This window comes from Nomascus leucogenys, chromosome 7b, assembly GCF_006542625.1.
Source record: "Nomascus leucogenys isolate Asia chromosome 7b, Asia_NLE_v1, whole genome shotgun sequence".
In the NCBI taxonomy this organism is placed as follows: Eukaryota; Metazoa; Chordata; class Mammalia; order Primates; family Hylobatidae; genus Nomascus; species Nomascus leucogenys.
The window spans coordinates 69,090,836-69,102,660 of record NC_044387.1 but is presented as its reverse complement, the minus strand read 5'-3'; the positions used below and the strand labels follow the sequence as shown (position 1 = coordinate 69,102,660).

General features: G+C 44.0%; 1 protein-coding gene across 1 annotated transcript in view; it reads left to right on the top strand.

The window, feature by feature from the left end:
- Positions 1-10,024: 10,024 nt before the first annotated feature.
- NR3C2 (nuclear receptor subfamily 3 group C member 2) overlaps positions 10,025-11,825 on the top strand; it is a 362,474-nt gene continuing 360,673 nt past the window's right edge. Inside the window, exon 1 of the mRNA XM_030816220.1 lies at positions 10,025-10,799. The gene's annotated coding sequence lies outside the window, so the exon portion shown is untranslated. The remainder of the gene's footprint in view (positions 10,800-11,825) is intronic.

Genomic DNA, 11,825 nt, shown 5'->3' with positions numbered 1-11,825 from the left:
GCCTGTAATCCCAGCTACTCGGTAGGCTGAGGCAGGAGAAGTGCTTGAACCCAGGAAGTGGAGGTTGCTGTGAGCCAAAATTGTGCCATTGCACTCCAGCCTGGGCATCGCAGAGAGACTCTGTCTCAAAAAAAAAAAAAAAAAAAGAAAGAAAAAGAAAAAGATTAGCTTATTGCCAAATAAAGTGAGTTATTAAACTCACTGAATTCCTAAGCCTTGTCCAGTTTGGACTGAACAGTTTTTTCTAGGATGACAGTCAAATGACTTAGCAATTCATACAATTTGGGCTGACCAGAATAGTTCTGCGAATAACTTCAGATCAGCATGCAATGATCTACATTATCTCTGCCATTGGTTGACTAAAAGATGAGTCAATTAAGAAGAAAGAAGATTGGAAAGTGATCCAAAAAGAATGTCATTGGAATGCACTGAATTTGACTTGCTCTAAGGATCTGTATTCCCCTAGGTAGGCAGTTCTCCTTGCCCTGAGGTCATCTTCATTGCTGTTCTCACAGGGAACAGTTGCTTTTTAAATTCCTCCCCTCATCTGAAACCATGAGCTGGATTATGTAGCGGTCCCCATCTGAGTGTTGTTTGGACCTGAATGCCTGGAGGTCATGTCACGTTTTGGATATATTGAAAACAGATTCCCTCTTCTCAAGATGTGGGGCGAGGAGTGACTGCAATACCCAGGGCTTATAACAAAGGATATAAACTCCCAGGTGATGAAAGCCCTAACCCGCTATAGTTTTTTACTCCCTCCCTCTCCAACAGTAGCCCCCACCAAGAAATGGGAACAAATCACTTTTACTTTTTTGTGTGTGTGTGTGTGAGGAGTTTTGCTCTTGTTGCCCAGGCTAGAGTGCAATGGCTCGATCTAGGTTCACTGCAACTGCGTAGCTGGGATGTGCCACCCCGCTAGGCTAATTTTGTATTTTTAGTAGAGACCGGGTTTCTCCATGTTGGTCAGGCTGGTCTCGAACTCCCGACCTCAGGTGATCTGCCTGCCTCGGCCTCCCAAAGTGCTGGGATTACAGGCGTAAGCCACTGCACCTGGCCACTTTTATGCGTTTTTATACTTCTATAGAAAATATGACAAAATGTTCACAACTGGTAATATGAGGGTGGTGACTACTTTGGAGCCTGTGGGTTTTTCAGTTTTTTTGTATGCTTGAAACATTGAAATTTTATGAAGCATTTATAAACGTATGAGATATTTTATGCTTAGTATTTGTAATTAAATATGAATATAACAATATTTGTAAAGAAGCCATCAAAAACTCTAAGTGACTTTTACAATTGCAAAAAATAAAACTCAATGGGCTAATTGATTTGTTACAATTAGCTTTCTATGATGTCACTATCACGTTAAGGAATCTGACGTTTTTCCGTGTAAGCCTTCCTTTCAAAAACTGTTGATGTTTATCTTTCTTTCGGAACTGTTTCCACAATGTATGGATTATCTCTGGATAATGCTCCAATCAGAGATTACTACTAATTATAACACCGACTTTCCTCACAAGCAAAATATTGGGCATTCCTTTTTAAATGCTGCTTACTTCAAGTTTGATTTTAAGAAACACTAGGAATGAAGCTTTATTTTATTTCTGTTGAATTTCTTTGATTATTCATCAGGTCTGCCTGTATAAAAACAAATTTTATTTATCTTGATTGAATTTCATTTTTCAACTTCTCAAAGAAGTAAAATCCTATGATGTCAACATTGTTTCCTAATAAAGGGATAAAATTATTATAGAAGTAAACAGAGGCTTGGGTACCTGAGAAAAAATATTGGAAATCCTCTCACACAACAGTTGGTCAAATCCTAGGAATGTTCCGTTTGCAAGATGAAAGGAGTTTTGAATTGGATGGTGGTAATGGTTGCACAGCAATATGAATGTACTTAATACCACCGAACTGTACACCTAAAAATGGTAAAGGTGGTAAACTTCATGTTTTGTGTATTTTACCACAATTTAAAAATGTGTTATTAAATTAAGAAAACAAGCTAGGAATGGCCACTGGCTTTGTTAAAAGAGTATCACATCTAATTGATCTAAGCCTCCTTTTTGATAAGGTGAAAGCTGAAAAAGGAGCATTAGTTAAAATCTACCTCAAGAGTAATGAGCCCATCTTTATGACATACTCAGGACAGAGGGAGAAAAGTGATCTGAACTTGACCACAGTGAACTGTCCAGAAAGGTAATTGAGCCGACAGGATGTGGTGGCTCATGCCTGGAATTCCAGCATTTTGGGAGGGCAAGGCAGCAGGATTGCTTGAGCCCAGGAGTTTTAGACCAGCCTGGTCAACATAGCAAGATCCCTGTCTCTACAAAAGAAAAAACCTATTTTTTTAATAAAGAAAAAAAAAAAAGGTAACTGAAGGAATGAAGTTCATCAGTTCTCAACTTCTCCAGATAATTCAAAGTTAGTTAGTGCCTTAAAATATAATAAACTAATAGGTACTTTAAGAGGCTGAAAATGGTAAAGTACTTCCCAAATACTGATTCGGGGAAAGAATCAAGTGGTCATTAAAAGAAATCAACATATAGTCTGATGGCTGTGTAAAGAAAGAGAGAAGGAAGTCCTCAACTTCAAGTTCAGCTAGCCAGTCCCCTTATGCCAATGATTACGTGACTGTGAAAGCCCCCCGCTTTTTTTTTTCACTACAAGACACTTGCTTTCTTCTATCCTCTCCTGCTTCTCCCTGACTCCCAGCAGAAGCTGCCAGTGATAACTTAAGCTCTGCAAATGAGCAACTTAAGGGCAACTATTTTGTTTGCTATACTCTAGGGCAATGGTTCTCAAAGTGTAGTCCCCAGACCAGCCCCACCCACATCAACCTGGGAACTTGTTAGAAATGCAAATTCTTAGACTCCACTTACTGAACCGGAAACTCTAGGGGTGAGGCCCAGCATGCTCTTTTACCATGTTCTCCAGGAGACTCTGGTGCATGCTACAATTGGAGAATCATTGTTCTTGATTCTTAGGTGTGTGAAGTGCTTGAGGACCCAAGCTGAGGCTTTGATTCTCAAGGGACCTCAAAAACCATTTGAATTGGCAGTGTGATCTTCAATCTCCCAAAGAAGTATTTCCCAGAGAAATACGGTCTTGGTTTTCTGTAACAAACTTTCATGGGTAGACAGCTAAGATTTTTTTGAGCGCAATAACCAGATACATGTACTGTGATAAGTACTCATCCCATTGTAGTATCAATCGTCAATACATGGCTGGACGTGGTGGCTCACACCTGTAATCCTAGCACTTTGGGAGGCTGAGGCTGGTGGATCACCTGAGTTCAGGAGTTCAAGACCAGCCTGGCCAACGTGGTGAAACCCTGTCTCTACTAAAATACAAAAATTAGCCGTGCATGATGGTGAGTGCCTGTAATCCCAGCTATTCAGGAGGCTGAGATGGGGGAATTGTTTGAACCCGGGAGATGGTGGTCGCAGTGAGCCAATATCACGCCACTGCACTCCATCCTGGGTGGCTGAACGAGACTCCATCTCAAAAAAAAAAAAAAATCAATATGTTTCCCAAATAAAGAAACTTAAACTTAGAATAAGTTATTTGACATGGGTCATAAGTAAGTGACAAAGCCAGAATTCAAAGCCATTCAAGCTGACTCTACTGTACTGCTTGATTTGCTTGTCCTGTGAAAAGAACCTGTGTAAAACATATCTCTAGGCTGAAAATTTCTGCTTAGACTTTTTTATTAAGAAGACCTAGACTTAGGACCCTTTCTTGCACCTTGGGCTTTTGAATTCTCTGCAAAAGTTAGTGTTTGGTTGAGTTTCTTCATGAGTGTACTTGCTGTGATTATCTTGATTTACTTCTTGGGTCCATAGTTTGCTTGTTTGTTAAGGTACCATTACCTGTCTTCTAGTACTGGTCTTGTGATGTCATGGAAATAACATAGTAGATAAAAAGATATGTATATATGATATTGCATTTTGTTCCTTGGCAGTTGTTACTGAATTATAACAATAACTTTGTTTACAAATAAAGGTAATTAGAAAACTATTAATTATATTTCAGATAAAACATCAGTTCAGTGGTACTCAAATTCAAAATAAAAACAACATAATTTATAAATGAAAAGGTAATAGTATACAACTGATCATGTTGAAATGATCAGTTATAAAAATAATTTTCTTAGAATTTTTTCTTCTTTAAGATATGCAATTGTTATAAAATTATGTGTCTTGTATTAAAAACAAAAAAGGAAATGTTTTGTGCACACATGGTCCTAGTAAAATCCCAACACTTTAGGTACTTATTTGGTCCTTTACACAAGGAAGCAATCAACACTATCACACTATCATCATACATTAGCATTGTTAAGTCTACCCAGCCTTTGCTTATAAGATATGGTTCATTCTTACCACATTCATGGTAAACACCATTAAAGATAGATAGATAGATAGATAGATATATATTTTTTTTTTTTTTTTTTTTTTTTTTTTGAGTCGGAGTTTCGCTTTAGCTGCCCAGGCTGGAGTGCAATGGCACGATCTTGGCTCACCACAACCTCCGCCTCCCGGGTTCAAGCAATTCTCCTGCCTCAGCCTCTGGAGTAGTTGAGATTACAGGCATATACCACCACGCCTGGCTAATTTTGTAGTTTTAGTAGAGATGGGGTTTCTCCATGTTGGTCAGGTTTGTCTCAAACTCCCGACCTCAGGTGATCTGCCTACCTCAGCCTCCCAAAGTGCTGGGATTATAGGTGTGAGCCACCATGCCCAGCAAGAAATTTTTTAAAGTACTAAACTAGGTTGATTTCTAAACATGTCTACTTGTTTTGATAAAATATTAAGGTCTAGTTATAACTAGCACTAAATATTTCAAAATAGATTATAGTTTAAATATTTAAGAATTGACATGTCATATACCTTCCATATAGAAAGTGTTCATTTTAAACATGGATATTCAATGTCAAAATGTACATATTAATAAAACTATATAGTACTCTGTGAAAAACTATCAGCATTGAAAGATTTGCACCTGGTTAGAGGAAGGGATAGCTAACTTTGACTTTTACTAAACCTGTACATGTCTTTTGAAAAAAAATCCCAAGAAGTAATTAAAAAATGCTTCATATTGAAAGAGCTAATAGATTAGCAACCCCAAAAGGATTAGAGAACACAAATGCAATATAATAAAAATATCATTTGATATAAGAATGCATAAACTCTCCACTGTGCCAGTTAGATGAAGTAGGAAATACTCAGCTGCCTTACTTGGGACAAACTCAAAAGTTGGATTAGGTCTTTGAAATGAGCAGATGACCTATGAATAAGAGGATTCAGTAGGCTTCTCTAATATTATACCATTACCCCTACTTCTCCTTGAACAAAAATCGCACGATTTTGGGGAGACTATAGGTGAAAGGGAAATTTGACACTTGGAGAGATTTAGTTTTAGTTTGCTTTGTAATGCATTACCCATAGCAAATTTACCTCTATCTTTAGGAATAAAGATGACATCTGTCATGAAGCTTCTTACATTTTTTGTTTGCTGCTTCCAGTGTCATATATCTGACATGTGATAACCTCCCTCTATTAACTCTAATGTTAGGGAGAAGGTTTTATTCACTTTGGCTATCTACATGGCTATTCATAACCTAGAATTACAGTGTCTGTTTCTGACACTGAACACACATTTTAAGAATTATCTTTTTAAATTATCTTTCTTATGTATACTTAGGCATCAGAAAATTAATTTTTGTTTTGTTTTGTTTTTGAGACAGGGTCTTGCTCTGTTGCCCAGGCTGGAGTACGGTGGTGCGATTATGGCTTACTGCAGCCTCAACCTCCTAGGCTTAAGCTATCCTCCTGCCTCAACTGCCCAAGTAGCTGGGACTATAGGTGCGTATCACCACACTCAACTAATTTTTTAAACTATTTTTTAGAGACAGGGTCTTGCTATGTTGCCCGGGTTGAGAAAATTGAAATATAAAAATTCAAGTGGCCTCATTTTATGTGGATACCTTATTGCCTGCCCCGATGCCTTAATAACATTTTATATCACAGTAAGTTTTTTTATGGCTAAAGATTAAATCCTGAAGCATTTTTTTTGCAATCATCTTTGCTAGAGTTTAAAAAATAGTGTTGACAAAGATGTTGTCTTAGTTGTTACTGACAGCTGTTAAAATGCTGCTAAAAATACAGTGCCGACTACTGAAAAGCTAACTGCTCCTGTGAAGTCCTAATGAGAAATTCTAAATGAGTGTTTCATCAAGTTCAACAGAGACTTACATTTCCCACACCTGACCCACTGGATCATCTCACTTTTTTTGTGGTTTTTACTGTACATAATATTGCAGAAACAGCTTCAAGGCATAATTTTAATGAGCACACAAATCATGCAATTATTTATGTAAGATTAGCACAGTTATTTAAAGGTGATGAATTTCTTGTACTAAACCAAGAATATATGAAAAAAGAGGAGAAATTGAAAATGTCTTTATTTTTATTAAAATATACTGCTCTAAGTTCCTCCCCTTTTTCAACTACTGTACATTATTTCTAAATTTAGTACATCAGTGTAGGCACAGTGAAATCTGATTTGCTTCTAATAATGTGGCATACTAATTGCGATGCATGTGCTGTTTGGTGCTCTGTCATCTCAAAATCTGGCCATAAAAATGTATTAAGTTTGCATATTTTCTATTTAAAATGACTACAAATGGAATTAAGGTAGACAGATGAATAAATAGTAAGGTAAACAAATACAGAAATTAATGAATAACCAAAGCTAATACAAATATTCCAAGTAGTCTAGAAAATTGAGTTTGGGCTATTTTGGATATTAACAAAAACCCTGATATGTTTTGTATTTATCTTCTGGTCTACAATTTCTTATTTACTTGCAGTGTTTATAAACTGTAACATGTGTGTTTTGCAATAAACAAAGAAGAAGTTTCATCTTTTATTATTCCTCTATTCATCTTCTCTCTCCAACACCCCCCTCCTTTCTCTTTCTGACTCTCCCTGTCTTTCTCAACTCTTTCCAACAGCTGGTAAGAGACTGAAAAAAAAAAAAAATCCCAGCTTTTTAGAAAGAAAGAAAAAAAAATGCCAGCATGGCTAGGCTTATTAATGAAGTTAACTAGGACCAAATGCTTAGCCTTTAACTTTTAAAAATTATTGAATATGATTAAATTATATGATACCTATTGGTCTTTACTTGTCAGTAAATAGATAATGGAGAGGTACATAATACATTTCAATATATACATGTTCAATTTTTTTTTTTTTTTTTTTTTGCTTATAATTTTAAAGCTTAACTCCATGGCTTTCCCCCCACCCCTCAGTGTCAGCTGTTGAAGGAATGGATTTGGAGCAGAGAACTAAGGGGTGGGTCTGCTAAAGCTGAAATAGAGAGCTAGGGAGGATTTTTTCCAACACAAACTTAGATGATATTAGGCTTTGTATCTGAAGTTACATAATAGAGGATGTGATGTCACACATGTAAATTGCAAACGCTGAGTCGTGCACTTTAGTGGCAAACCTCAGGGAGTTTGACATTAATGGGATGGGGGAGGGAGGTGTCCCGAGGTTCACTGACTGTGAATAGAGGGAGAGCAATTGTCAAAAGGGAGATGTCTCATGCTGCTTCAAGCTTTCAGCTATTTGGCAGCTACAAGGGAGACGAAGTCAACGTCCTTTTCCGTGCGATAATTCTCCTTTCTTTTTATTTTTCTTGAAAAAATTTCTATCCTTTTGCAAGGAAAAAATACACTTACGTAAAAAGACGAAAGCAACAAACTTTGTTAAGAGACATCTCAGAAAACAACTAAATATTGACATTGCTAGGCACACATATTTCTGAGTTGATCGGGTTCTCTATGAATGGGCATTGGAATGAAGAGTATTCCTAACCATCTAAAAATCCATCTTCTTTTAAGAGATCCCTCTGAGGCATCACTTATGGGGTGATTCCAAGCAAAACCAGTGTCACCTTCTCTTCAGACGAGGGAGACTCAGATCTTATCCCAAAGTTGTTCCCTTTTCAGGGTATCACAGGACCACCTTTTGTCTCATAGTCAGCAGAGGGAAATATAAAAGTGGTTTACCTGGCGGAAACTTAATCATTCAAATGTTTGCGCAAATGTTTAAAGACTCAGATATCAAAAAACAAATAAAGCTTTGCCTATTAATAATTGCAAGATCCCCTAACATCTCTCCCAAGGGATAAGCTGATACCGTAAATAAGGGCAAATGGACTCCCCACAAGCTATTTTGTGAAAAAGTTTCAAAAGAATATCCATATCTGCTTAAAAATTCAGTCTTAGCTTTGTAATACCAAACTGTTTTAAAAGCAGGGAAGATGAAAATTTGAGAACGGTTTGTGTGTGTGTGTGTAAAATGGACAAAAAGAAACACAGGAAGAAATCTTATAAATTTCTAAAATGTTGCAGTTATAATAACCCCATCGAACACCCTAATTTGATCAAATCGTCCTTAATTGAAATCATTGATTAAAAGAGTGGTGAGAGCACCTAGCTTAATAATTGTTATAGAAAGTCATTTTGTAAAGGGGAGAAGAATAATCAATGCCCAATTTGTAAGTTTTGGAAACAATTTACATTATATAGGTTACCTTAAGTGGGGGGGTTCTTTTTATCCAACATTGTGTTATGAAAAATTTCAAACACACAAAAAAGTTGAAGGAACTTTACAGTGAACACCTGTATACTTAGCACTTACATTCTACTATTAATATTGTACTATCAACATGCTTTATCACATATCTATCCATCCTTCTGTCCATTTTATCAATCCACCAATGTCACTGCATTTTATTTTTGATGCACGCATTTCCAAATTAGTTTGCAGACATCAGTACACTTCCAAATGGTTCTTTTTAAAACTCACTGAATGTTATTTTTCAAAATATCTGATACGTAAATATTTTCTTGATCACCATCTTAAGATATACCTTAAGAATGCAGTAAATATGAACCTAGAAGCCTTTCCTACAATCATAAGAAAAGCCAAAAGGTTGTTTTACTAGAGGCCAAAATGTTACCTTGAGCCAGCTAAGAACCGAGTCGTGCCAAAACTGTGTAGGTGATGGAGGCAATGGGAAGCTCGCTGTCAGGACAGTGGGAATGTGGAAGGAGAAAGGCAGTTTTAACAGGGCAGCTCGGTGTTTAACACGGGTCTATGTGGGAAGGGATTAGCAACTTTCACAGCTATTTAGGAATGAAACTGGAAAGAACCCAAAGAAGGCCGGGGGTGGAAGGGGGCAATAGAGCCTGCGGGAAAAGGTGTGTTAAGCCAGAAAAGGGGTGTGTGTGGTCAGTTCGTGGGGTTTGAGTCAAAAGGGACCACAGCAGGAGAGCCGGTAAGTGGTAGTGACACTCACACTTCTCCCCCCTCCCAAGCCCCCAGTCTTCCATCTAAGGGTGTGTGTAACGGTGCGGGGGAAGAGTCTGGGGCAGAAGCGTACCTCGCACACGCGCGTGAACACGCGCGCACACACAGGCACACGCATACATATCTCCTGACGTGGTGATCTCCGTGGCCGGGGTGGGGGGCGTGGGACTCCGGGGAGGCTCCGCAGAGGGGCAGCGGTCGCGGGAGAATCCCGGGATCCGGGTTCACCCATCCATCCTCCGTCCCCCGCCGCGTGCCCGCGCGCCGCCGGCCGCCCGCCTGTCGGGCCCAGTCGCCCCCCTTTCACTTTCGCGTCTGCGTAGGTGTCTGCCCGGGCGGGCGCGAGGGCGCGGGGGCGCGCCAGGAGACGCGGGGGCGCGCGGCGCGCCGCGAGCGGAGGAAGAGGGGTCCCGGCGCTCAGCCCCTTCCTTGGCTTGCCCCGCCGAGCCGCCTCCGTGGGCGTCTGAGCCGCCGTCAGAGCGAGGGGACCGGTCGCGACCGCCGCGCCCCAGCCAGCTCCCCGCACGCCTCCGCGCACAGACGCCCGCTCCCTCCTCGGCGCCCCCCCACGGCGGGGGTGGGGCAGAGGCGCGGCGAGCCCGAGAGGGGCGGGGAGAGGAGCAGCCTGGCGGGGTGGGCAGCCGAGGAGCAGGAAAAGAAAACTTTTCCCTCCCGCCCCCCGCGCAAGGTCCCCAGCCCTCGCCTCCCCCCGCAGGTGGGAACTGCACCTGAGGCCGGGCGCGAGGTCAGGGCCGGACTTTGGAGGGCTGCGGGCAGGGCTGAAGGGGGTGCGTGCATTTGGGCTCAGTTTTCCTTTGGCCTCCGGGTTGTCAGTGGCCGTAGTGGGAGGGCGGCCGCCGGCGCCCCTGCCCGTTTCCCACTCGCGGGTGGCCGGACGCGGTGCCGCCTCCTCCCGCTCTTGAGGGTGTGACCCGGGGAGGGGGGCGCAGGCTCCCCCTGCGACCGCCCCCTCACACACGCGCTCGGCCGCCCGAGCTGTCACCGGCCACCCAGGGCCCGGGGAGGGGGCGCGGAGAGTGGCGCTGCGGAGCGGCGGGCGCGGGATCCTCCTGCCGGACTTCCCGGCTCCCAGGGACGCCGCTGTCAACGCCGGGCGGACGCGCAGCCCCGGGAGAGGGGCCCGCCAGAGGCCCGGCCGCCGCCGCTGGGGGCGGGCGGGTGCCCGCGTCCCCCTCTGCGCGATTTGGCGCCGCTGCCTCGCCGCCTCTTGTAGGGTAACAGCACTATTGCTCTACCCACCGTCAGCAGGGCGACTGCCGGGATTATCATCCTCTCCATCCTCATTGCCGATCAGCCAACATTGGACTTGCTGGTGGCGGTGGCGGCAGCAGCGGCGGCGGCAGTCTAGCCGTTCCCCTTCCCCCGCCCCAGCCTCCCCACCATGTCCTAGAAAAGGTGAGTGCAGCGACAGTCACTTTGCGCTGACAGCGGCGAGAGGGGGCCCGGAGAGCGCAGGGGCGGCCCCGGGCAAGGCAGGTTGCGCGCCGAGGGCAGAGGGCGCGGGTTGGGGAGCGGAGGTGGGATGCGGGCAGGAGACGAGTTGCCCGCTGGCAGCCCTGGGGCAAGGGTGCTGGGTGGCGGGCGAGCGATCGCGGCGGCTGCCCCTGCACGGTTCTAACCTAGATTTTGCAAGAAGCTGAGATCCAGGGCAAGACCGGCCCTCCTCAAAGGAGATAAAAACTTAGTAAAAGAGACACGTCCATTCCTTTAATAATGAATAATTCGGCAACGCTTGCGGAGCCGCCGCCGCCTCGCGTGCCCAGGCTCTAAGTCAGGGACTCCCCTTGCTCCCGCCCGTCGCCCGCGCTCTGCTGGCGTGCGATCGATGCCCAGTTCGCTGGGCCGGGAGAGTGCGCGTGACGGTGGGCCCCGCGGGAAAGTTGGGACGCTCGGCGGGGACTCCTGGCTGCGGGGACGCCGGGGGCAGTTCCGCGCTGGGGACCGAGGGGCATTAGAGTCGGGTGTCAGGACCAGCTCGCGGCGCTGCCGCTGTCGCCCCTATCTCCAGGGAGTTCCTGACTGGAGCGGCTGAGAGTTCAAGCCTCAGCCCTGGGTTAGGGGTCGGGAATCCCGAAGCTTAACTAACTGTTAAGGAGAGGAGGGGCCTTTGGGCACAGGGTGTGCCCCCGTCCCCCGCCTCGGGCTTTGGCGGGCGCGAAGCGAGGGTGAGGCGGGAGGCCGCACAGCTGCCGCCGCCGGGCTGCGGGTCGCGGAGGGCCGGGGGACCAGATTTAGGTGTATACGTCACTGACGCTGACTCCGGGCCAGCGGGGAGCCTAAAACGGGGCCTTATATGCGGAGCCTAAAAGTCCTTAGAAATCAAAGTTAGGAACCCCATCCTTTTGCTTAGTAACTGCAGCATTTGGGTGGGCGGGAGGAGAATCGAGGAGGGGGCGGTTGGAGGGAAACCGAAATTTCTTC